General features: G+C 39.6%; 1 protein-coding gene and 1 long non-coding RNA gene across 18 annotated transcripts in view; both read right to left on the bottom strand.

Annotated features, from left to right (window-relative positions):
• Positions 1-24,861, bottom strand: part of LOC134206396 (neurobeachin) — a 486,080-nt gene that overhangs the window by 327,441 nt on the left and 133,778 nt on the right. The gene's annotated exons all lie outside the window — the stretch shown is intronic.
• Positions 3,985-4,603, bottom strand: LOC134212471 (uncharacterized). Its single transcript, XR_009979285.1, has 4 exons — positions 4,528-4,603; positions 4,336-4,471; positions 4,146-4,273; positions 3,985-4,087 (listed from the first exon to the last, which is right to left on the bottom strand). It is a non-coding gene; the product is annotated as an uncharacterized LOC134212471 (long non-coding RNA).

Below are 24,861 nucleotides of genomic sequence, written 5' to 3'. Positions count from 1 at the left end.
ATTGAAAAACATGGAAAGAGACGCGGTTAACTTCGCGGACCATGGAAATCCAACACCAAACAAGGACGACAGCTTGGAGGAGCTCTTCAACAGGATGAAAGCGGACGATTTCGCTTCATTCGTGAGGATGATTGGATTGCAGGTGATTTTTAATGTATGAATGTGACGTCTACTAAATATACTTACTTACTTACTTACTTAAGGATCCTGTACACCTCCGGTGGTGCAAAGGTCCGACTTGAAAGATCTCCATCCTGAGCGTTGCCCGGCTATCGCTTTAACCTGTTGCCAGGTTAGATATCGGTAGACTTCTTTTATTTCTTTATTGAAGCTTCTCCGCCATGAGCCTCTGTGTCTGCCTCTGCTACGATGTCCCGCTGGGTTCCAGGCTAATGCTTGTTTACAGATTTCGTTTCCGCCCCTACGTAGAGTGTGGCCGACCCAGCCCCACTTCAGATCCCGAACTTCTGTTGCTATCGGCCTCTGGTGACAACGACGATGGAGCTCGTTGTTTGAGATCCAGCTGTGAGGCCACCAGGCCCGAATTATATACCGCAGGCATCTGTTAATGAACACTTGCAGCCGTTGAGTGTTCTCCACTGATACACACCATGTTTCGCTAGCGTATAACAGCACAGATTTCACGTTAGAGTTGAAAATTCGTATTTTGGTGCGTTCACTTATCTGCCTGTTTTTCCAGATATTTCTTAAACTCGCAAAGGCAGTCCTTGCTTTCTTGATCCGTGCGCCTATGTCGATCTTGGTACCGCCGTCTGACGCCATTTGGCTACCAAGATATTGGAAGCTTTCAACCTTCTCGGCTCGGCAAGATCGTTGAGCTTACTCTGCATATCAGAGCACCGTTAAAGTAGTAGTGCAACCATCAGCCAAATCGTGCCAATTAGGTGCTCCATGATTATAAGCTGCCATAGCAGCCCACGGTTTGGTTCAGGTCAATCGCATCTACCAGAATCTCGTCGATTACGATGAGGAACAGTAACGAGGAACAGTAACTACGACCCGGATAGGGTCGGACAAGACCCAATTGTGCAGCACTCTACACGAGAAGGCCTCGTACTGTGCCTCGATGAGGCCGATGATTTTCTCAGGAACTCCCAGGGCGCCCCACATATTCTCTACTAAATATAACCCTTGTGAAATAGATCTGCTTGTGAAGGGTAAAACGTTGCAAATGGAGGTGAATTGTGGTGCCTCAGTGTCAATTATTGGCAAATGTGACTATATGAGAACAATTAATTTATCAGAATGCAAAAGGAGACTAATGGTGACAAGCTTAAAATTGAATGGGAAACTAATGTTTCTGTTGAATCTAGAGGAAAAAAAGAAATTTCTAAAATTTTGGTTTTGAATAGAGATTACAATTTTATTCCAGTGATGGGCAGAACATGGATTGATATTTTTTTCCGAGTTGGAGGAGTTATTTTACAAACTCTTTACTTTACTAAACTTTACAAACTGGTAATACACTCAACCCTCTTTTTACGGCTTTTTTTTTTACGTCACTTCGTTTTACGGCCTTTTTTTACGGCACGTGACGTAAAAAGAATTTGAAACATTATTGACATCCAAAAGTATATTGCGATCTTCCGGTAGCGGGTAGAGCACAACTATAAAAGCGGACACAAATCAAACAAAACTGGAGGCTAAAGCACCAATTAGACACAAATCACAAATTAATACATATATTTGGGGCACTTGCCCTAATCTTCCTCTTACTACCTTCTCATCCCTACTCTCTTCGTCTTACTTCTTCTTCTCTACTTATTCCATCATACAAACTAATTTGTTCAGTATTCACGGTACCACCTAACGGGGCGTCCCCCTACGTTTCGCCTGTGCTGCGATCATCTCGCCGCCGCGAATCTTGCATGCCGCTCCCGATGTTCGTACCGACGATACTCCTCTGCTGGAGACCCCTCTGGCCGTCCAGTACGACCGGGTTGCTGGATGAGGTTCCTCCGAGGCAGTCTCCGATGTCTCCGTACACCACAGTCACCAAACTTGCACCAGTGCACACCACTCGACGGTTTCGAAGCCGGTCCCCACCGATTGCTACGATGCCCACGTCGAATCTATGACAAAAGGTCGAGGGACAAAAGGTCGACGGACAAAACGTCGAAGGACAAAAGGTCGAAGGACAAAAGGTCGAAGGGACAAAAGGTCGAAGGGACAAAAGGTCGAAGGAACAAAATGTCGACGGGACAAAAGGTCGAAATGACAAAAGATCGAAGGGACAAAAAGTCGAAATTACAAAATTGGTTAAAATTGAAAAGCCATAGTATTGAGAACAATACAAAGGAAAACTATGATGTAAGTACCCTCATCGGGGGTGACACTTGGCCAAATAAGGGTCATATTGGCCCATGTTTTCAACAAATTCAGCACATTCATTCATTTATTTAGCTTACATCTAAACAGAAACCACTGAATCAACAATTTGACGCCACAATACACGAGTTAATAATTCGAGAACACGGAGTTCTGTTAAACGTCTCACTACCTTCACTGTACACAACCAACTGATTTATTATCCTTAACTTAACTACATTACAAGTATGCTAAGTCTGCACTGGCTCGGTAGGTACAGGTTTGATGATCGCCCTCGATATCGTTCGCCTGGTTCTGCTGATGCGCCTTGATGTTGCCAACTCCAAAATGCTGACACCGATGGGAACGTCGATGGAAATTCACAAAGTCCGGTCGGCAACGACGTTAACTCACGGTTCGATACCGCATCTCTCCAGCCTCGAATGCGCCCCACGCTCGCCAAGTCGTTTTACTTGGTCTGCCCACCTCGCTCGCTGTGCTCCATACCGTCTCGTATCTTCCGGATCGGTAGCGAACACCATCTTTGCAGGGTAGTTGTACGGAATTCTTGCAACATGCCCTGCCCATCATACCCCTTCTAGCTACCTTCTGGATATTGGGTTCGCCGTAGAGCTGGGCTTGCTCGTGGTTCATTGTTCGCCGCTACAAACCGTCTTTTTGTACACCGCCAAAGGTGGTCCTCAGCACCCGTTTTTCGAATACTCCGAGTGCTTGCATATGCACAATCATGATTTTATCCTGAAACACTAATGCAGGATCGTTCATGCTGTGTACCATGAGAGAGATTTTTTCGTTAATGTTGTACAATATACAACATCACGCATGTTTGAGTGTTAAAATGATTCGTACGGTTGAATCACCGAATAATGTGCATAATGTAAACTGTTATGTACGGCTTAAGGCCAGTCTTTGTGTACATGATTCAGTGTTTATTTCTTATTTAAAACCAATAATAACGTCACGTTGAATTAAAACCAATAATGTTCCCATCTAATACATGATGATGAGTGGAAAATGAATTTGACACACATTTATACAAGAGACTTCTGATTCTCCATGATCGACATCGGAATGTAATGTATAGGAATGTATAGGAAGTCGCGTTGGTGAAATAATTAATTATACGACACTGAATCAAAGATACCAAAACCAACGTATTTCACTCAAACATGCACTCGAAGCGACACGTGTTACAAGAGCACGATCTAACAAGTTTTAATTTTTCAGTTCTCGAACTAATCAAAATCATACAATGCTCGCCCTGGCTGTTGAATATTCACCGTAAATTGGTTAAAGAACTGCCCATGAAATAAAGAAGGAGAAATCTCTGGGAAATGTAACAAGCTAAATTTTTTTTCAGAAACATGTTTTCAAACTTGTCGTATATTTAGTATTTTTCATGTATACAGAAGTATAGATTTTTAAATTTTGTCCATTCGACTTTTTGTCCCTTCGACCTTTTGTCCCGTCGACGTTTTGTCCCGTCGACCTTTTGTCCCGTCGACTTTTTGTCCTTTCGACCTTTTGTCCCTTCGACCTTTTGTCTCTTCGACCTTTTGTCCGTCGACCTTTTGTCCTTCGACCTTTTGTCTTTCGACCTTTTGTCTTTCGACATTCTGTCCCAAAGCCGCCCACGTCGAGGCTAGCACGCACCTTTCCTTCAGCCAAACAGCATCGATCGCACACCGACGGCTGACGAATTTGATCAGGCACAAAAACAAAATCCGGCACAAAAACCCTGTGGATGTATGTCCACCGTTAAACGACTGTTCGCACATTGTTTTAGAGGCACTTACCCAATCAGTGGGGTGATTTTTGCGCTGCCAAGATGCCTTTAGACTGAAACGATGGCCTCCAATGCGACAGGTCGTCGTCGTTTGCTGTGTCACGGGAACCGTCTTCGTCAAATCTTCGGAATGGAGTTCTATTGCGAATTGGCTTGATGTTAGAGTCTTATTCCCCAGAATCCACTAGAGTACTATTTACCTTCTGTCCGCTGAAACCTGTTCAGATCGACGAATGCTCTTGGCGGCTTTGGTCCACCGGAATGGATGGAAGATTGCTTCTGCCGAACGGAAGAAGGGGTGGTTTTCACACGTTTCTACGAAGCAAACGCTCGAATCTGTTTCAAGGGATTGAGGTTAGCATAATTCCTCTAGCACGACGATTGTTCCTTACCTCTGAGTGCGTTTTCTAGCGGTCGGGATTTGCGCGAGTGCTTTTTCTGGCGGTCTGGATCTGCACCGCACTCCCCGAATCAGTTTTCGCCACTCGCTTGCTAAAGCACTTTTGCACCTCGTGCGTTTGCCAGAAAACTTTTTCCGACGACGCGATGGCGGTATGAAGCCGGTTACCGGTATTACGCCTTGCAAGAAAAATTTGGAATGCTGGAAAATTCAAATCGCCCCTAATGAATATTTTCCCGGTATTTGATCATAGGTAGCTATTGCTAAATTCGCAATTTTATGTTTATATTTATTGAGTACTTTGCACTCAGACTCCTGAGCGGAAATTATTTGCTTAGTTACGATCCCTCAGCTCAATATGAAACGCGTGATTGCTTTTTCTTGGGTTTTTTTGATCATCTTCGGATTATTCGTATGTCAAATTTCGTAGAATGCTTGTTAATTTGTTGTCGTCGTAATGAGGTGTATTGGCCATTTCGGAAAGCAATTTCTATAGATATTATAGTTAAACGGAGGTAGGCCATATGAAGCGATTGATACTTTTGATAGCTTTTCTAACCGAATACCTTTTTCACAGCTTTTATTAACATTTAAAATTAAATAAAACTCTTTAAAAATGATTTGATAAAAACATAGAACATTTGTAGATCTGAATTTGATTCGGTTCGGTAATCAAAGTGGATGCTTGTAAACCATTCTTTGACATTACTTAAGCACCACAATTCGAAGTGTATAATTTAATAAAAGTTGTTAATGTTAGAATTCATGTGTAGAATACTTTGTACCAAGACTCAAAGCACAACACAAAGGCTATTGTGGACACGCACAAGATACCTAAAGTAAGTGAGTATTGAATACTGCTGATAGCTGGCGAATTATTGCTAATAAGGTACACCGGGGCAAGTTGAAACGGTTTTTTGAAAGTTTAACTTAGAAGTGCTGTAAAAAAATCACCATTTGATAAATTTTTAGTCCGTCAAAATCAAAATCAAAAACAAAATCAATAACAAAGTTCCCACCCGCAGAATAAAGCAAAGCTTTGCTCGCCGGCGTCTGTCAAATCGCCCAATAAAAATTGGTCTTTTCTGACAGGCAAATGGTTTCAAAAAGGGACAGTGAGATGTCTCATCTCATCTCAGCTCAAAACTAGATCATGCAGCTTAAACATGGCCCCTTTTTATTCTATTCTTCAGTTTAGATTGTAGGAGGGTTGCGTTCACGACGAAATTGGCAGAAATTTATTAAATTGATTTTCAGAGTTTTTGACCTTTCTAATTATTTTTGTTTTCCGAATCTATTTACGGACCATGTTGAATTCTGGAAATTTTAATTGCGAGGGTGACGTTTTGAATCGTTGTTTCAACTTGCCCCGCATCACGCATTTTTATTTGCCCCGATGAGTTTAAAATGCGGAGCAATATCAAACTACCAAAATGCAAAAATTAAAACGTATCTTCCATCGATTTTTCATAATCATTATGTTTATTCAACATTCAATGATTACCTACCGTGAAAATTTAATGCAAAAACACTTTCAAACATCATTTTAAGACCTGTTTCATTAACACGTCAAAAAGTTGGTTCGAATTTTGGAAAGGGCGAAAAGTAAATAATGGCAGGGATTGCTTTTTGTAGCTGCAATCTTCCGGGAATGGCAGTCAGAAGGTGCGTTTAAGGGAGTAATTTGTAAAAAAAACAACCAGGGCATTCGGTCATTGCTGATCTAAATTACAGCTTCCGTTTCAACTTACCCCGCATTTCAACTTGCCCCGGTGTACCTTAGTACCTCCCCTTTTGAAAGCTATCCTCACAAGGATCTCTGCTCATCTAATACCAAATGCTCACCTACGCTGATAAGCATTTGTAAGATGTCAAATTCTCGAATTTGTGTGACCAATGGTATTCGACAGATTTATTATGACCCGCCATCAAAAATTTTCACAGAAGTCTAAATATTGATAGCATAAGCAATATATTGATGATATTACTTTATTCGAATCCTTTTCGATCAGTGGGAATGTTTCAAAGAATGTTGATAGTTCTGGATAACGCGATAGGTGGGAAATAGAATACAAATGATTTAATTAAATCGCAAAACTTCAATCAATCAGTTTAGGAATTTCCCAGAAAGTCCTATGCTTTTAGTTTTTCCAATACCCCTCTCTAAAACAATAAGGGGTATAACGATTCTGAAATAAAAATGTTTTACTGACCGGGATAGAGGATGCCGTACAAGGTCTAGGCGACATCTCCTCTGACCGCTGAGAATTGTGGGGCTTGCCTAAGATGTGATATGGTATCACAACGAGCACTGTTGAGTAGGGTGGCTCAAATTAGTATGGGAAAAACTATTTATTTTTTTTCGATGGGTCGCCCTCTTATTTGGTTCTATTTGATGCCCTGATGCTCTGGACAAAATTTCAGTCAAATCGGTCAACGTTTGAGCGGTGCTAAACTAGTTGGAAGTTTATATGGCAAAATTGGACAGCTCAACTTACGATGAAGAACTATGATACTCACTCAGATCTTGAAGATTTTAATACAGAATGCTATGCAGAAAACCGCGAGAAGATTAGAATTTGCCCGGCTAAGTTATTAGCATTTCTCTGAAGTGGGGTTTGAGCAAATTTCGTTTCTTTTACCTTTGAAAAGAAATAAATTCACCCCTACAACACTCCAGTAAAATGCTAATATCTTTGCCTAAAAAACTCTAATCTTCTCGTGGTTTTCAGCATAACATTCTGTATTTAATTCTACAAGAACTGAATGAGTATCATGGTTCTTGATCGTAAATTGTACCGTCCAACTGCAAATCACTGTTTTTGGATATTTCTGCATACATTTTTCCATATAAACTTCCAACGAGTTTAGCACCGCCCAAACGTTGACCGATTTGGCTGAAATTTTGTCCAGAGCATCAGGGCATCAAATAGAATCGAATAAGAGGGTGGCCCATCAAAAAATTTGCAAAAGTGTTTTTTGAGCCACCCTACTGTTGAGCTATTATAAAAAGCTGTATGCATCAAACATGTACCTAGGTCCTACCGAAGTGAAAATTTTTCGCTCAAAGCACGCTAGCTTGTAAACCATTCTTTGACATTACTTAAGCACCACAATTCGAAGTGTAGAATTTAATAAAATTTGTTAATGTTAGAATTAATGTTAAGCAGCCGTTCCTTTCCTGGTCATCCAAGAATTCCCTAGACACATCAGCCGTGGATTCATCCCAAATATGTCCTCCGAGTATTTGTCTTCCACTTGCGTTTCAAATGTAGGCATATGAGTTGTTCTAAGATCTCCAAATTGCCCTTGAGTTTGTATCAAATGGTCTGCCGAATCAACCAAGGCTTTCATTATGTCCCCAGCTGCGGTATCAACCCAATTATGTCCTCTGAGTATTTTTCTTCCACTTGATCTCCAAATTGTCCAGAAGTTTGAATCAAATGGTCTACCGGATCAACCAAGGCTTCCATGATGTCCCCAGCAACCCCAGTAAAAACCCGAGCAGCACAAGTCAGACAATCATCCCTAGGAACATTTTTAGTTCTATAACGGTCATTTGAGCCATTACTTGCTCTACATGACTTCGGTAAAATCAGCATAAAACTAAAATGTTTCTAGGGATGTTTGTAGCACTTTGATTGTGACTAAATTCGGTCAATTCATATGGGATATGCCCTTTTTGATCCATAGAACCAAAGTGAATACGGCTTCAACTATTGTTCCATTGCAGATCATCCATCCCTGAAATATAAGCTTTATGGTCAACACGCGTAACCAAAAGGCTGTTATCTCTTTAAAAAAAACTTGCTCATACCCGTTTTGATCCATAGGACTAAATAGGATACCTCTTCAACTATTGTTCTATTCCATAAAGTCATAGAGTACTGGTCTTTAGGTCTACAGGATTATTATTTTTGAATGATTCATCCCATTTTATCCATAGATCCATATTAGATACGCAATCAACAATTATTTCATTACAGGTCATATATATTTAAAAAAAATATTAAGAGAACATATTGGAGTTTATACCATGGCTTAGGACATCATGAAATCTTTGGTTGTTTCGATAGATCATTTGATTTAAGCTTCAGGACAATTTGGAGATCTTAGAACGTCTCATATACCTGTATTTGAGACGTTAGTAAAAGACCAATGCTCAGAAGACAAAATTGGGTTGACACCGCGGCTGGGGGCATCGTGAAAGCCTTGTTTGATTCGGCAGAACATTTGATTCAAACTCCAGAACAATTTGGAGATACTAAAACATATCATATGCCTGGATTTGAGACGTAAGTGGAATCTGAAGACATAAATGGTTTGATATCGAAGCCTTGGATGAATCATCATTACACCATTTGATTCAAACTCCAGGACAATTTGGAGATCTTACAATATCGAATATGTCTGTATCTAAGACGTTAGTAGAAGACCAATACTCAGAAGACAAAGTTGGGTTGACACCGAGGCTGGGGACATCGTGGAAGCCTTGGTTGATTCTGTAGACCATCTGATTCAAACTCCAGGATAATTTGCAGATCTTAAAACATCTCATATACATGGACTTGAGACGTAAGTGAAAGACAAATACCCGAAGGGCATGAGTGGGATGATACCGCAGATAGAAGCACCATGAAAGCCTTGGTTGATTCATTAGACTATTTGATTCAAACTCCAGGACATTTTGGAGATCTTACAACACCTCATATACCTGGACTTGAGACGTTAGTAAAAGACCAATACTCAGAAGACAAAATTGGGTTGACACCGCGGCTCTGGACATCGTGGAAGCCTTGGTTGATTCATTATAACATTTGATTCAAACTCCAGGACATTTTGGACATCTTACAACACCTCATATACCTGGACTTGAGACGCAATGGAATGACAAATACTCGGAGGGCATGATTGGGATGATACCGCTGCCGGGGGCACCATGGAAGCCTTGGTTGATTCATTACACCATTTGATTCAAACTCCAGGACAATTTGGAGATCTTACAACACCTCATATATCTTGTTTTGAGACGCAAGTGAAAGACAAATACTCAGAGAACATTATTGAGTTGATACCACAGCTTAGGACATCATGAAGGCTTTGGTTGATTCGATAGACCATTTGATTCAAACTCCAGGACAATTTGGAGATCTTACAATATCGAATATGTCTGTATTTAAGACGTTAGTAAAAGACCAATACTCAGAAGACAAAGTTGGGTTGACACCGAGGCTGGGGACATCGTGGAAGCCTTGGTTGATTCTGTAGACCATCTGATTCAAACTCCAGGATAATTTGCAGATCTTAAAACATCTCATATACATGGACTTCAGACGTAAGTGAAAGACAAATATCCGGAGGGCATGAGTGGGATGATACCGCAGATAGAAGCACCATGGAAGCCTTGGTTGATTCATTAGAGTATTTGATTCAAACTCCAGGACATTTTGGATATCTTACAACACCTCATATACCTGGACTTGAGACGTTAGTAAAAGACCAATACTCAGAAGACAAAATTGGGTTGACACCGCGGCTCTGGACATCGTGGAAGCTTTGGTTGATTCATTACACCATTTGATTCAAACTCCAGGACAATTTGGAGAACTTAAAACATCTCATAAACCTGGACATGAGACGCAAGTGAATGACAAATACTCGGAGGGCATGATTGGGATGATACCGCGGCTGGGGGCACCATGGAAGCCTTGGTTGATTCATTACACCATTTGATTCAAACTCCAGGACAATTTGGAGATCTTACAATATCGAATATGCCTGTATTTGAGACGTTAGTAAAAGACCAATACTCATAAAACAAAATTGGGTTGACACCGAGGCTGGGGACATCGTGGAAGCCTTGATTGATTCTGTAGACCATCAGATTCAAACTCCAGGACAATTTGCAGATCTTAAAACATCTGATATACATGGACTTGAGACGCAAGTGAAAGAAAAATACTCGGATGGCGTAATTGGGATGATACTGCAGCTGAGGACATCGTGCAAGCCTTAGTAAATTCGGTACACCATTTGATTCTCCTTCTCTGAACTCCTGAACAATTTGGAGATCTTAAGACATCTCATATGCCTCGATTTGAGGCCCAAGTGAAAGGCAAATAACCGGTGGACATAATTGGGTTGATACCGTGGCTGGGAGCACCATGGAAGCCTTGGCTGATTTATTAGACTATTTGATTCAAACTCCAGGACAATTTGGAGATCTTACAACACCTCATATGTCTTGTTTTAAGACGCAAGTAAAAGACAAATGCTCAGAGAACATAATTGAGTTGGCAGCACGGCTTAGGACATCATGAGCGCTTCTTTGACCATTTGATTTAAACTCCAGGACAATTTGGATATCTAACAAATTCTCATATACCTGTCGTTTAGACGTTAGTAAAAGACCAATACTCAGAAGACAAAATTGGGTTAACACCGCGGCTCTGGATATCGTAGAAGCCTTGGTTTTTCCTGTAGACCATTTGATTCAAACTCTAGGACAATTTGGAGTTACATTCAATATTCCTGGACTTGAGACGCAAGTGGAAGACAAATACTCGGAGGGCTTGATTGGGATGATACCGCGGCTGAGGACATCATGCAAGCCTCAGTAGATTCTATAGACCATTTGATTCAAACTTCAGGATAATTTGGAGATCTTACAACTTCATACACGCAAGAATTGAAGACGGAAGTGAAAGACAAATAATCGGAGGACAAAATTGGGTTGACACCGAGACTGGGGACATCATGGAAGCCTTGGTTGATTCGGTGGACCATTTGATTCAAACTCCAGGACAATTTGGAGATCTTACAACACCTCATATGTCTTGTTTTGAGACGCAAGTGAAAGACAAATCCTCGGAGGACATAATTGAGTTGATACCACGGCTTGGGACATCATGAAGGCTTTGGTTGATTAGACAGACTATTTGATTCAAACTCCAGGACAATTTGGGGATCTTATAACATCTCCTGGATTTGGAGAGATCTTACAATACCTCATGTAAGACACAAGTGAATTATAAGACCTCTTTTTGACCCCAGAACCGCTGGGCTCGATTTTAGAGGGAAATCGGCATAAAACCCCAGGCTGCTGGTCTAGAGCCAACGGCAGCCCCAGGGGAGGGTACACAAGACCTCTTTTGGCTCCGGGTCTCAGGGTGTTGAGACGCTGGGGAAGTTTTCGGAGTACGGAAACCTATCTGAGAACTGGTACTTACGGTCAACTCAATCGCTTTATTCGGCTTTCCAAAATAGCACTCGATGGTTACTGGTTATGCGGTTGCGGGACGCAACTTGGTGGTAAGGCGATAGCGGAAGGCGGCTACTGGCGGGATGCGGTAGCGGGACGTAGCTTGGTGGTGAAGCGATAGCGGAAGGCGGCTACTATGGCGGGATGCGGTTGCGGGATGTCGCTTGGCGGTGAGGCGGAAGCGGACGATGCCTTGGTGGTGATACGATGGCAGGACGCAACTGGTGGTGAGGCGATAGCCGTTTTTGCACATTGATCGGTGCAAAGTAAAGGCTGCCTAGCGGAAGGTGGCTAGTATGGCGGGATGCGGTTGCGGGACGTCGCTTGGCGGTGAGACGGAAGCGGACGATGCCTTGGTGGTGATACGAGGCGGTTTACAACTCGGTAATGGAACGACAGTGTGAGGTGGCTTCGATGGCTCCTCTCGTGGCTTGGTTGCTCGGTTGGAGGGCGAGATTGGTGAGAGAACCAGAGTTATTCCGAATCGGTGGATGACACCAGATTGCTGGACACGCGGAACGGTAATCCCGGAGCGAGGCGGTTGCTAGGGTTGGCCCAGATGGCCTCTCGTACGCCGGCTAGGCGGCACGTGGTTTATATCTGAAGTAATTTTTGTGGGTTGAGCTTCCTTAGAACCCGGACCGAAATTTTAATCCACTCCACTGCTGTTCTCGGGACCGATCTTCCGAGGGAAAACGATTGGCCTGCAGATGACCGTGCAGCAACAACCAACAAATCTCACGATCAAACTTCTTTTTCATCAAAACTCGTCTTCGACTCACTTCTGGCAATTATCACCATCTACTGACTCCTCGTTGCCAATTCGTACGTTTTCTTTCGTTCCAAACTACCCGACGGTCACTCTCCAACGCTCGTTTATCCATTTCCTCTATTCAGTTCAGTGGCGATCCATCACCCACCAATCACCCAGACAGAGGCTCAGTTCATTCGCGCGACTTTGTCGACTGCGCTCGGGTAGCCATCTGAATTGACCGTTTATTTAGATGTGCCTATCTTTATAATAATGATCCCTAATTTTCCGTACTTATCATGTATTAATGCACAAATGCTACCCGCCGGTAACAGAATATACTTGAAAGTATCCTCACGATCAATAAATTAAGTGAAATACTAGAAATTTCAGCAAAAATTCTTTTTACGTCACATTCGGTTTACGTCCCCCAAATAAGTGACGTAAAAAGAGGGTTGAGTGTATTCCGAACCTGGCCATCAAAGCGGCCATTGCTGAGGCTCCCGAGATGTTCAGACTGGGTCCGGTGTTATGGAACGTCATGTACGACGGTGTCTTGAGGTTGAAGTTCCCGGTGGGCGTGGTAATCGTCGGCTTCGCTGACGATATTACGCTGGAGGTTTACGGCGAATCGATCGAAGAGGTGGAGTTGACTGCAGCCCACTCGATCGCAATTGTGGAGGAGTGGATGAGTTCCAGGAAGTTAGAACTGGCTCACCACAAGACTGAGGTGGTTGCTGTTAACAACCGAAAGTCGGAGCAACAAGCGGTGACAAGGGCAGTCAACTGCGCGGTCACCTCTGAACGCTCCATCAAACTCTTGGGGGTAATGATCGTCGATAAGCTCACCTTTGGTAGCTACGTCATTACGCCTGCAAGCGTGCCTCCACAGCTTTAGTGACATTGTCCCGGATGACTGAGGTATGGGGGACCAGCTTGGGGCACGGCCCTGCGTATTGACTGCTACAGAACGAAGTTAGAAAGTACGTATAGGCTCATGTGCCTAAGAGTTGCGAGCGCGTACCGTACCGTGTCGCACTTTGCACTTTGTGTCATCACCGGTATGATGCCCATTGACATCGTTATCGATGAAGACATAGAGTGCTTCGAAATGCGAAATCGCGATCGTTTAAATCCGATCCGTTCACCGGTCGACCAGCAGGGAACTACCCGTCGAGGTGCATATAAATGTGGACAATATTGTAACAATGTGTCATATTATTGGTATGTGGAATTGATTAATTTAGCAAAAGCTTCACTCGTAAAAAAACAAACGCATTGCTTTCGAAATATCTCAATCTTCTTGCAAGCATGGTTGCATCTTTCCTTCCCGTCTACAGTTCACACCTTCCCGGGTGTCAAATTCCAATTCCAGCGTAGAAATGCAACTGATACTTTTACCAGTCGCACATTTCTGGCGGACGGAAAGTTTCCATCCGGTTTCACTCATCGCTCGACAGTTTGCCGGCTCGCTCGCCATCAACACGCTAATCAGTGAACCAATAATTCAATCAAAACCGCACGTTCGGAGTGCCACTTTCCCCCGCTCCCCCCCCTCCGGTCCCGTTCCGCTCAATATGCCTACCGTCCCTCCCCGTCGGCCACCGTTATGACTCAATTATCATCCATATATAGGAGTTTGGGTCCATTCGGTTTTCCGGCCCTGTTGGCTGGGCACGGCGCCATCCCCCGTGCGTATCGAGCGAACACCAAATACCGGTGGGAGAATCAGCACAACAAACAGCTCGCAGGAATGTAGGCCTGCGATGCACATTGTGGAAAATTCCGATGCTAAAAGGTGGGCAAAACTAATTGCTGGTCCAAGAGTAATTTTGATACGTTTCTCGTGTTCAAAATTTGAGATGATCAAAAGTTGGAAGACAGCTGTCCTCAGGACACTTGTCCAATAGGTGAACAATTTACGCAATTTCTCGACTTTTCACCACTCGTATTTCCGCTGTACCCATTGTACGTGCCATCATCTCTCGGAGTCGAGCTCTGGTCCCGAAAATCGAATCGCTGGTTTCGGTGTGCCCAATCAATTTGATTGATGGATGACCTACAACAATGATGCCATCTCACCCAAGCCACCCTTCTTCTCCTGGTATGGTGGCCCGACGAAGCTCGACCGAATGCAATATCAGCTCCATTCGAGCGCGTATATTCGTTCGCCTGAAAGCACGTGCTCCTGATGAACGCGCGCTGGCTGGCGCCAGGCAGTGGTTTTCCACAACACCTCCTCCGGGCTCCACCTGTCAGATTCCCAGGAGGATGCTCGCACGCAATACACAGTACGATTGTTGCCGTGATTTATCACCTTTTCCTACCCCCGAAAGCGGGAAAGCAACGCATAAGACGGGGCGTTTCGATAGCGATTGTACCGCCAGCAGGGGAGCTCTGACATTGTAACTGCAGCAACAGAGCTGAATCCGTCGATTTGGGAATCGTTCTTCTGTTACCCTGATGGGAGGACGTCGCCGAAGAAAAGGCTCGGAAGCAAAATACCAGTCGGAATCGAATTCCAATTTGTGGAATTGTTGTGGAGTGGAGGATAACGTAGGGGAAAGTGATGGAACCCCCGCTGGCACATTGGCAACAAATGAAGGTAAATTGGTGTAACATTGTCGAATGAATTTAAATGACCATTGAATTCGATGGACTTTTGTGCTTCTATCGTTTGAAAAGAATCGGCACAAAAAGGCACTTTTGAAAAGATCTTAAGTCATACAAAAAGACTCGATTTGTTGACACTTGTAAAATCATTCTCAAATCTTAATCGTCGAGCTCTCATGCATGAGCAAACTGGTTTGCGATTTAAATTGACTAAAAACGGATTTTTTCTGCACCCCATATCTGCTCAAAAGGTTATGCAAAGCATGAAAAAGTAGATGTAAGAATAAACATATTTTTAAAAAGATTTTCCAAACCTTCCTTGATTTTTGATTTTGCTGTTCTACATGATCAACAAAGCATTTTGTGGTCTCTTGGCAATAATTTAACATTGAAACATCTTCTACATAATTACATAGAAAGTTCAGAATCTCCGAAACTTCAACGTTCAATCAATACTCTAAACTATCCTTGAGTTCAGATCTTGCTCGTCTGAATAAACTACGGAGCGCTTTACGGGTTCTTGTTCAAACTTTTGACAGACATGGAACATCATTTCCCTGTCACATCATACCCTGGACTTTTACAGTATTCCAAACTATTCTACAAGTTATTTTACTGTAGTGGGGTCGACTGTAACGTTGAATCATGAATAATAGTCATAAGGCTACACAGTCTCATGTAATAGAAACGAGTTTTATTATTCGCCCAACGATTCGACATGGGTTTAGTGTCTTCTTCAGGGAAAGAGTAATTTGTTTGTAAAACGAACCAACGAGAACGGGTCGATTAACCGAAAATCATTGGACCGAAAGCCGTTTAACCGAACAACATGATAGGTCAATCCGTCTAGCCGATTTCCGTTTGACCGAATTGGATGTTCGGCCGAAACCTAGTTAGCCGAACAAGACGTTTGGCCGAAGAAGCCATTTAGCCGAAGAAGTCATTTGACCGACCAGGCTTTATGGCCGAACTGGTTTTACTGAAAATGACGTTCGGCCGACCTGGTGATTTAACTGAAAAAGGTGCTTGGCCAAGTAGTACAGGGTCCGGCAATTGAAGTGCTACATTAGGATAAACAGATAAATTGATCAAAATAAAAATATTTAATTTCAATTTCATTCAATTTTACAAGAAAACATATCACTTTTTAAAAGCTTACTGGTCAAGTTCGTCTTTTTCGTCCTTGAGTTTAACCACTCGTCGCAGACGATCAAAGAACGCATCATACGAGGCCCGCAGGTAGTTTTGTGGCATTTTATCAGATGCCACCAGATGTCGCTTTGGGGCTGGCACAAAAACATGATGTTTTAGAGCAGACGTGGCCTCCAACATACTCTAGACAGTGAGATTTTTAGGGTTCTGGTCCGGCGAACTCGCTGGCCGCTTTTAGCTCGTAATGAACTGTGAAAAACACTTTGTTGGGTTTTCTTCTCTTTTTGAGCCTGCATCTACTCCTTTCGTGAGACCCAACCCCTGGTATCAAAATAACGACGTACCCAAGGTTCGACGACGTTTGTAGAACTTGTTCCCAATAAGTATTTTGTATTATAATATTTTTACTCACTTTTGTAGCAGTTCAATTTCCGGACCCTGTAGTTTGGTAATTTGGACGAAAACGCCGTTTGGCAGAATTGGTCATTTGGCTGAACAGGTCATACGATAGAAATGTCGAAAATCGAGTTGTTTTCTTCCGTTGCAGTCTCGTAAAGCAGCAAAATCAAGTTTACTTCTGCAGCCGTCGGGAGCAGAAGTAAACTTGTTTTTGCTACTTTACAAGACTGCAACGGCCGAAAACGATTTGATTTTCAATTAAGTTACCCACAGTCGCCAAGAGTTGATATAAATGTCGTTTGTTGAACAGATCATATGGCCGAAAATGTCGTATTTGCGAAAAATATTGTATGTAAAAAGTGTAAAAGGAATACATCCGATTCTTTTTTACACGGGGGATGCGCTCCGTGTAAAAAAAGTTTTCAGTTCAAAATTTGAAAATCCGTGTAAAAAAAGTTTTATGATTTTTCGACGAATCATGAAAAATGGAGCAACTTTGCAAAAATTTTGTTTGGGATTTTTTTACACGGCCGTGTAAAAAAATCCGTGTAAAAACAGAATCGGGTGTAATGATTTTTGAAAAGTGATTAGTTTAGATGAGAAATGAGAAGAAAGAAATGGAAAGTGAAATACAAAAATGAGTTCCAAGTAAGAAGTGAAATGTTTTGCTTTCCATCTCTCACATTGCATTTCTCAAGTCTCGTCTGTTACTTCTCACATCTCATTTCTAATTTTTACTTACTGACTGTAAGAGCTGAGAAATGATAAATGAGAAGTAAGAAACAATAGGTGACGCGTTTTTTTTTTGGTCTTTATTAAAGTGATAGGTGAGACTTCTGATTTCTTACAGTGAGACGTGAGACATGAATAGTAAATAATGTGACGTTTCAGTTTTCACTTGTCATTCCTTATTTCTTACATTTCTTTTCTCACTTCATATTTTTTTTTCAGTAGTAAGTGAGAAGTGAGAAGTAAGTCATCTCTTATTTCTCTTACTTCTCATTCATCATTTCTCACATCACAAATCTAATTTTTCACAGTAGAAGCGTGAAATCGTCTTGCTTCCCTGTACTATCTTCTAACCGTGAAAAGTGATGAGCTCAGAATGAGGAGTGAAAAATGAGAAGTCTAATATTTAACTTCTCTCTTCTCAGATTGTATTTATTATTTTTTACTTCTAACTTTTCAATTCTCATTTTCGATCCTCACTGTGAGACGTGGTTCTTCTCATATCACATTTCTTATTTTTTATTTGTTGCTTCCTACTTCTTATCCTCACTTTTCACTGTGAAAAACGAGCAGTAACAAGTGGAAAAAGAGAAGTAAGAAGTAATGCTTTCCACATCTCACTTCTTACTTTTAAAACCTCAGAGCTTACTTTACATTTATCATTGATCATAGTGATAAGTAAGAATTTGGTAAGAAGAAGTAAGTAAGAATTCTGATTAAGGAAGTGAGCCATATCACTTCTCATTTTTTTTATTTCCATATTCTCCCATTCAGTAGTGAGAAATGAGAAGCGGAAAATAATAACTGAAAAATTAGAAGTGAGTGTTGAGACGTCCCATATCTCACTTCTCACTTTGCAGTAAGAAATACGAATTGCGTCTTCACAATTCTCACTTCTTACTTCTCACTCCTCATTTCTTACTTCTGATTTCTCACTTCCTCCATCATACATTTCCCAATGAAAAGTAAAAAATGGGGTGCAACAAGCGAGGAAGGAGATATCGAACGTTTCTCCTATATTTTTTCACAGGGAAAAACTTCTGCTTTCTGCTTCCCGAGGATTTTCTATTCCATATGTCGATTTTTCAAACCATCCATGGTCCTACCAATATCGACTCATGGTGGTTTTGCTCAGTGAGCAGTAAGAATAAGAAGCGGGAAGTAACAAGTGAGATTTGGGAAATAATATATAAGAAGTGATCACATTTTTTTTTACTGAATATAGATCGACTGTACGTTTTAATTGGTATCAGGCATTAGGCCGAACGGTCATTAGGTCGAATGGTCATTAGGCCGTATAAGAAGTAAAAGGTGGGAAACGAGAAGCGAGAAGTTAGTTCTTCCTTTCCTTCTATCTTCTTTCTTACTTTTTAATCGATCTTCCTTCCTCCTTTTTGCATTTTTCCATATCCTCCTCCTGAGAAGTAAGAAGTTAGTTCTTCCTTTTTTCTTCTCCCTCCTTCTATCTTCTTTCTAACTTCTTTTATCTTTCTTTTCCCCTCCATCTTATTTTTTTATTTGATCTTCCTTCCTCCTTTCTGCTTTTTTCATCATCCTTCTTTAATTTTAATTTTTCCTTCTTCATTTTTTTCTTTTCCTCCTTCATTTATCCAACTCTTCGCCACCTTCTTCTTCACTTTGAATTTTTAATTTTTCCTTCATTCTTCTTCTTTACTCTTTCTTTTTTCTTCCTTCTTTCACTTTTCTTCTTATGCCTCTTCCTTCTTTTTTCTTTCTTCCTTCTCTTCACTTTTTCCTTTTCTTCTTTCTCTCTTCTTTTTCTTCCTTCATTTCTTCTTCTTCTTTCTTATTTCTTCCTTCTTTTTAATTACTTTTCCCTGTTTTGTTCTTCGTTCTTGGTTCTTAGTTCTTCTTTATTTCTTTGTTCTTCTTCCTGCTTCTTCTTCATTATTCTTTGTTTCTTCCTTCTTTCTTTTTAGTTAGAAGTTCGTTCTCCTTTTTTTCTTCTCCCTCCTTCTATCTTCTTTCTTACTTCTTTTATCTTTCTTCTTCCTTCCTTTTTACTTATTTTTTTACTCGATCTTCCTTTCTTCTTTTTCAATTTTAATTTTACCTTCTTCATTTTTCCGTTTTCCTCCTTCATTTATCCAACTTTATTTTTCCTTTTTTCCTTCCTTCTTCTTCACTTTTTTACTACCATCTTCTTCCCTTTTAATTTTAAATTTTTCCTTCCTTCCTTTTTTTTACTCACGTTTTCCTTTTTTGTTCTTCGTTCTTGGTTCTTAGTTCTTCTTTATTTCTTTGTTCTTCTTCCTGCTTTCTTCTTCATTCTTCCTTCTTTCTTCTTCCTTGTTTCTTCTTCTTCTTTTTAGTTAGAAGTTCGTTCTCCCTTTTTTCTTCTCCCTCCTTCTATCTTCCTTCTTACTTCTTTTATTTTTCTTCTTCCCTCCTTTTTTACTTATTTTTTTACTCGATCTTCCTTTCTTCTTTCTGCTTTTTTCATCATCCTTCTTCAATTTTAATTTTTCCTTCTTCATTTTTTCGTTTTCCTCCTTCATTTATCCAACTTAATTTTTACTTTTTTCCTTCCTTCTTCTTCACTTTTAATTTTTAATTTTTCCTTCATTCTTCTTCTTTACTCTTTCTTTTTTCTCCCTTCTTTTACTTTTTTTCTTATGCCTCTTCCTTCTTTTTTCTTTCTTCCTTCCTTTCACTTCTTTTCTCTTCTTCTTTCTCTCTTCTTTTTTCTTCCTTCCTTTTCCTTATTTTTTCTTCTTTATTATTTCTTCCTTCTTTTTAATTACTTTTCCCTTTTTTGTTCTTCGTTCTTGGTTCTTAGTTCTTCTTTATTTCTTTGTTCTTCTTCCTGCTTTCTTCTTCTTTCTTTTTAGTTAGAAGTTATTTCTTTCTTTTTTCTTCTCCCTCCTTCTATCTTCTTTCTTACTTCTTTTATCTTTCTTTTTCCCTCCTTTTTACTTATTTTTTTACTCGATCTTCCTTTCTTCTTTCTGCTTTTTCATCATCCTTCTTCAATTTTAATTTTACCTTCTGCATTTTTCCGTTTTCCTCCTTCATTTATCCAACTTTATTTTATTTTTTTTCCTTCCTTCTTCACTTTGTTACCACCATCTTCTTCCCTTTTAATTTTAAAATTTTTCATTCCTTCCTTCTTTTCAATCACGCTTCCCTTTTTTGTTCTTCGTTCTTGGTTCTTAGTACTCCTTTATTTCTTTGTTCTTCTTCCTGCTTTCTTCTTCATTCTTCCATCTTTCTTCTTCATTCTTCCATTTTTCTTCTTCCTTGTTTCTCCTTTTTTTCTTTTTAGTTAGAAGTTCGTTCTTCCTTTTTTCTTCTCCCTCCTTCTATCTTCTTTCTTACTTCTTTTATCCTTCCTTCTTACTTATTTTTTTACTCGATCTTCCTTCCTTCTTTCTGCTTTTTTCATCATCCTTCTTCAATTTTAACTTTTCCTTCTTCATTTTTTCCTTAATTTATCCAACTTAATTTTTCCTTTGATTCCCTTTCAATTTTTAATTTTTCCTTCATTCTTCTTCTTTGCTCTTTCTTATTTCTTCCTTCTTTCACTTTTCTTCTTATGCTTCTTCCTTCTTTCTTCTTCCTTCTGTTTTCTTTCTTCTTTCTCTCCACTTCTTTTTCTTCTTTTTTCTTTCTCCCTTTTCCTTCCTTTTTCTTCTTTCTTATTTCTTCCTTCTTTTTAATTACTTTTCCATGTTTTGTTCTTCGCTCTTGGTTCTTAGTTCTTCTTTATTTCTTTGTTCTTCTTCCTGCTTTCTTCGTCATTCTTCCTTCTTTCTTCGTCATTCTTCCTTCTTTCTTCTTCCTCGTTTCTTTTTCCTTCTTTTTAGTTAGAAGTTATTTCTTCCTTTTTTCTTCTTCCTCCTTCTATTTTCTTTCTTACTTCTTTTATCTTTCTTCTTCCCTCCTTTTTACTTATTTTTTTTACTCGATCTTCCTCTCTTCTTTCTGCTTTTTCATCATCCATCTTCAATTTTAATTTTACCTTCTTCATTTTTCCGTTTTCCTCCTTCATTTATCCAACTTTATTTTTCCCTTTTTTGCTTCCTTCTTCTTCACTTTTTTACCACCATCTTCTTCCCTTTTAATTTTTAATTTTTCCTTCCTTCTTCTTTTTAATCACGCTTCCCTTTTTTGTTTTCGCTCTTGGTTCTTAGTTCTTCTTTATTTCTTTGTTCTTCTTCCTGCTTTCTTCTTCCTTCTTTCTTCTTTCTTCTTCTTTGTTTCTTCTTCTTTCTTTTTAGTTAGAAGTTCGTTCTTCCTTTTTTTCTCCCTCCTTCTATCTTCTATCTTACTTTTTTCATCTTTCTTTTTCCCTCCTTCTTACTTTTTTTTTACTCGATCTCCCTTCCTTCTTTCTGCTTTTTTCATCATCCTTCTTCAATTTTAATTGTTCCTTCTTCATTTTTCGTTTTCCTTCTTCATTTATCCAACTTTATTTTTCCTTCACTTTTTTTACCACCTTCTTCTCACCCTTTAATTTTTAATTTTTCCTTCATTCATCTTCTTTGCTCTTTCTTATTTCTTCCTTCTTTCACTTTTCTTCTTATGCTTCTTCCTTCTTTCTTCTTCCTTCTGTTTTCTTTCGTCTTTCTCTCCACTTCTTTTCTCTTCTTTTTTCTTTCTTCCTTTTTCTTCTTTCTTATTTCTTTCTTCTTTTTAATTGCTTTCCCTTTTTTGTTCTTCGTTCTTGGTTCTTAGTTTTTCTCTATTTCTTTGATCTCCTTCCTGCTTTCTTCTTCAGTCTTCCTTATTTGTTCTTCCTTGTTTCTTCTTCTTTCTTTTTAGTTAGAAGTTAGTGCTTCCTTTTTTTCTTCTTCCTCTTTCTATCATCTTTCTTACTTTTTCATCTTTCTTTTTCCCTCCTTCTTACTTATTTTTTTATTCGATCTTCCTTCCTCTTTTCTGCTTTTTTCATCATCCTTCTTCAATTTTAATTTTTCCTTCTTCATTTTTTATTTTTCCTCCTTAATTTATCCAACTTTATTTTTCCTTTTTTCCTTCCTTCTTCTTCACTTTTTTACCACCTTCTTCTTCCCTTTTAATTTTTAATTTTTCCTTCATTCTTCTTTACTCTTTCTTATTTCTTCCTTCTTTCACTTTTCTTCTTATGCTTCTTCATTCTTTCTTCTTCCTTCTGTTTTCTTTCTTCTTTCTCTCCACTTCTTCTTTCTTTTTTCTCTCTTCTTTTATCTTCCTTCCTTTTTCTTTTTTCTTATTTCTTCCTTCATTTTAATTACTTTTCCCTCTTTTGTTCTTAGTTCTTCTTTATTTCTTTGTTCTTCTGCCTGCTTTCTTCTTCATTCTTCCTTCTCTTTTCTTCCTTTTTCCTTGTTTCTTCTTCTTTCTTTTTTCTTCGTCGTCCCTTCTTTCTTTTACGTTCTTCTTTCTTCCTTCTTTGTTCTTCCATATTCCTGCTTTCTTATTCCTTATTCGATCTTTATTTTTCTTTCTTCTTCCTTCTTTCTTCTTTCTTGCTTCTCTACTCTACTTTTTTCTTCCTTATTTTCTTTTCCTTGTTTCCTTATCTTTTTCCATTTCTGCTTTCTTCCTTCTCCCTTCTTTCTTCTTCTTTTTTTGCTCTTCGTTCTTCATTCTTGGTTCTTATTTCTTCTGTCTTTCTTTGTTCTTCTTCCTTCTTCTTTCTTTTTCTTTCTATCTTCCTGCTTTCTTATTCCTTATTCCATCTTCCGTCTTCTTTTGTCATTTTTTCTTCTATTATCACCCTTTTTCCTTCTCATTACTTCCTTCACTTTTCTTATTATGCTTCTTCCATCTTTCTTCTTCCTCCTTTTCTCTTCCTTCACTCCACTTCTTTTTTCTTCTTCCTTCTCTAATCTTTTTTCTTCTTTCTTTTATTTCTTTCTTCCTTCTCTATTCTTTTTGATTACCTCTATTTTTTTGTTCTTCTTTCTTCTTCCGTCTTTTTATTTTCTTATTTTATTCTCTTTTTCTCATCCCTTATTTTTTTTATTTCATCTTTCTTCCTTCTCCATTTTTTATTACTTTTTCTTTTTTTGGTCTTCATTTTTTGTTCTTGGTTCTTCTTTCTCCAGTCTTTCTTCGTTTTTATTCCTTCTTTTTTCTTTTGTCTCCCTTCTTCATTTTATGTTCTTCGTTCTTCCTTATTTCTTGTTCCATCTTCCTGCTTTCTCATTCCTTGTTCCAGCTTCCTTTTTTTGCCATTTTTCCTTCTTTTATCACTCTTTTTCCTTCTTCCTTTACTTCCTTCATTTCTTCTTCTTTTTTTCTCTACCTTATTCCTTCTTCATTTTACGTTCTTCTTTCTTTCTTCCTTTTTCTTCCATCTTCTCCTTTTTTATTCGTTATTCCATCTCTCTTTCTTTTTTCTTCTTTCTTTCTCTTCTTTCTCTTCTCTACTTGTTTTCTTTTTGCTTCTTTCTTCTTTCTTTTTTCTTCCTTATTTTTTGCTCCTTTTCTTTTTTCTTTATCTCTTCTTCTTTCTTCTATCTACCTTCTCCCTTATTTTTTAATCCTTCTTTCTTCCTCTTTTTTGTTTTACGTTCTTGGTTCTTCTTTCTTCTGTCTTTGTTCTTTTTCCTTCTCTTTCTTCTTCTTTCTTCCTTTTTTATTTTACGTTCTTCGTTCTTCCTTCTTGCTTCTTCCATCTTCCTGCCTTCTTTTTTGGTCCACCTTCTGTCTTCTATTGTCATTTTCCTTCTTTTCACTCTTTTCCCTTCTTAATTTTTCCTTCCTCTTCTTTTTTCTTTTTCCTTTCTTCTATTCTTTTTCTTCTTATTGGCATTACATCCTCACACTGGGACAGAGCAGCCTCGCAGCTTAGTGTTCGTTAAGCACTTCCACAGTTATTAACTGCGAGGTTTCTAAGCCAAGTTACCATTTTTACATTCGTTTATGATGAGGCTAACACGGTGATACCTTTATGCCCAGGGAAGTCGAGACAATTTCCAATCCGAAAATTGCCTAGACCGGCACCGGGAATCGAACCCAGCCACCCTCAGCATGGTCTTGCTTTGTAGCCGCGCGCCTTACCGCACGGCTAAGGAAGGCCCCTTCTTCTAATACTTATTCCTTTTTCTATTTACTTCACTCTTCTTTCTTCTCACTTTCCACTTCTTCCTTCTCATTTCTCACGTCCCTCACGTTTCTCACTTTTATCTTCTCATATCTTACTTCTTGTTTCTCACTTTTCATTTCTCACTACTCGCTTTTTATATCTCTCTTCACACTTCTCATTCTTACTACTCACTACTCACTCTCATTCTTCACTTCCCATTTCTCGCTTCTCAGGTCTCACTTCTCACGTATCACTTCTCACATCTTAGTTCTTGTCATTCGGCCTAATGGCCATTCGGCATAATGACCTTCGGTCTAACGGTTCTCGGCCTAACGTCCCAGCATCGTTTAATTTATATCCCTTAGTATGGCTACTGAGCCTAACA

Source organism: Armigeres subalbatus, chromosome 1, assembly GCF_024139115.2.
Source record: "Armigeres subalbatus isolate Guangzhou_Male chromosome 1, GZ_Asu_2, whole genome shotgun sequence".
NCBI classification, from domain to species: Eukaryota; Metazoa; Arthropoda; class Insecta; order Diptera; family Culicidae; genus Armigeres; species Armigeres subalbatus.
This window is presented reverse-complemented; position numbering and strand designations above follow the sequence as displayed.